Source organism: Priapulus caudatus, unplaced genomic scaffold (genome assembly GCF_000485595.1).
Source record: "Priapulus caudatus unplaced genomic scaffold, Priapulus_caudatus-5.0.1 Scaffold126, whole genome shotgun sequence".
NCBI classification, from domain to species: Eukaryota; Metazoa; Priapulida; class Priapulimorpha; order Priapulimorphida; family Priapulidae; genus Priapulus; species Priapulus caudatus.
Window position 1 is genome coordinate 92,266 of NW_014577187.1, and position 3,023 is coordinate 95,288.

The window sequence follows — 3,023 nt, forward strand, 5'->3', positions numbered from 1 at the left end:
GCGTTTCTGTTGCCAACACAATTTTTGTTTTTGACTTACAAATTGCTTAGCCTCTGGTTTTTGATAAACATGTCTCGACGTAGCTTCGTTATTCTGTTGTCCGTCAGGTCCCTAGAACAATCAAACATTGAACTTGTGGCCGTAAGCACAAACGCTGTTACATCGCTGTTATTTTCTCCGATTGCAATCGTATTAAAACCACGCAATATAAAGTATAAAACGATATAAAGTTTTTTTCTCGATATGTTATATCAGATTATAAAGAAACATTCGTTGAAGTAACGAAAACATAATAATGGTAATGGAATCGCACCCGTACCGTACACATATCTCGATCAATCATAAACAGGCACACGTACGCATCGGATAGATATTGCTATATCTAATAACGACAATGGTAATTAGATTGCGAGAATACATCTCAGGGAAACACTAAAGTGCATCACGCCTTTGCGGGGCAATATAATAACAACCGAATCCACGGGCAGCAATCGACGTAATTTGGAAGACGTAAAACCGAACAAGTAAACCAATAAACAAATCTACTCACAGTTCCACTAGATTCTCAAGAGAGCGGAGGGCGTTCGTCTCGATGCGGCTTATTCTATTAAGCGACAGTAATCTGCAACGGAAAGAATTGCCCCGCCCCCAAATTATTAATGCGCCGTAGTATGTAATATAGATGGTCGCGGTGAGGTGATCGATGGCGCGCCGCACGATGTCGTAATTAGTGGTGATCATTATCGGGTGTACTCCGTGTTTAATTGCCTGCTCGCACGTCGCATGGTAACCGCGTGGAACCGAATCTAGCACGTCCTCTTACGCATCCGCCGGTTGTCTGCAGCCTCCTGTTAACGAAGAGCTTGCTGTGCAGTAGATGAATGCTAGCTCAGCAAAAATGCAAACCATGCCAACGCTAACGCCATAGACACGTATAGACACACACCGGGTGTCAGTGAGTGACACTACGAACACGTGTATTCTATATTCTGGTCTCGTATGAAACCTAATTAAATCTAACACGATCAATTTATCACGAGCAACACCATCCGGATGAAAGCACCGAAGCGAAGAAATCTAAATAAAAATAGCAACGAATTTTCTCGGACGGTGCAACAAAGTAGGCAATATTGCAAAGTGTAGCGAGTATATCATGACACAATCATGCGTGTAACCTCGTACAAAGAAGACGGAATTATTTCATAGAAAACTTTCGGGGTTGGTTTGTAATACGTGTGGCCGGTTTGGCTATGTTAGGATAATTCACGTTACTACGTTACAGATATTAGGAACTAACGCGAGAATGTTCTAAATTAACCGACAAAGCAATGCAAATGTATAGCTTACAGCAACATCTAAAATAAACAAAAAACCTATGAGGGTTATAGGGCCAGGCCGTGTTTATTTTTTGTTTGTTTTGTTTTTGTTTTTACTATTGTTATTCATCCATTCGTCCGACCAACCATACATCCATCCATCCGCCCGTCCATCCGTTCATCCATCCGTCCGCCCATCCGTCTGTACATCCATCCATTTATCCATTCATCCATCCATTCATTCAGCAATCCATCCATCTATTCATCCATCCATCTATCCATCCATCCATCCATCCATCCATCCATCCATCCATCCATCCATCCATCCATCCATCCATTCGCATCCATCCATCTAACATTCATACGCGTAACCGCCGCCAGCCGCCGTCCCCTCCGCCCAACCGTCCATCCGTTCGCGTACATTCATACCATTATCGCATCCATGCCATCCATCCATCCATCCATCCATCCATCCATCCATCCATCCATCCATCCATCCATCCATCCATCCATCCATCCATCCATCCATCCATCCATCCATCCATCCATCCATCCATCCATCCATCCATCCATCCATCCATCCATATATCCATCCTTCTATCCATACATCCCTTTATTCATCCTTCCACTCATTTATTCATTTATTTTTTTTATCTAATAACTAATATTTAAATATTTTGCAGTGTAACATGATCAGAGAAGCATCGTTATAGTCACACAATATGCGTATATACGCATGGCGGCCGTTGCTAAATGAGTTTCTCGTCGTTTCGTCCCTCCCCCGAAAACAATCTTATTGCAATGTAGACTAAACGCTGGTACTCGGGTACTAGATACACTATGTAAAGCATCGGGACATACACAACAGAGTCTCGTTTGAGAGCATGGGCAGGGAGTTTTTTTTAGCAACATCCTGTATTACCCCGAGTATCCCCACTGAGTTAATCTGGAGTTACCATCCCAAATGCTAATCTGCGGGGAAGAACGTGCTTTAAACACGTTCCCACGGTCTCGACATCACCTCGAACTCTGAGATGATGGTCAATACACATTGCGACTAGCTGAAGAAGTCACGAATATTCATACAAGACGAGTGTAGGATTTTGAATGAATTATACTTGCGCGCGGAGTTATTTTCTTATCTAGTTTACGCATGTGTGGCGCGTGTGAGTGTGTGTGGATGAACATATATGGAGGTATATATAATTATATATATATATATATATATATATATATATATATGGCAACATATATTATGAGAACATGATAATATATGGGTAAATATATATTATTACTGGCATATATAAGCAATAACGAATCATTGTTTGCATGGTAATCACTTACAAGATTGTTACGTTCGGCACTCCTTCAAAGCTTCCGTTGCTTATAGTCCTCATATCATTCTGCTCCAGGTCGCTGAAAAAATTCCAACGCGATATCAATATCTCACGCGCAGAAACTGCTACGCGGCGGCGCCACTATAGTGCGCTAGAGTTGGTATAGTTAATGCAATCATGGCTCGCTGGTAGACTTGCCATTAGGATTACGTTATGAGCGAATTACTCGAATACGACATTTTTGATAGTACGAGCAGCGAGTATATCGAGCTTGTGTGTGTGTGTGTGTGTGTGTGTGTGTGTGTGTGTGTGTGTGTGTGTGTGTGTGTGTGTGTGTGTGTGTGTGTGTGTGTGTGTGTGTGTGTGTGTC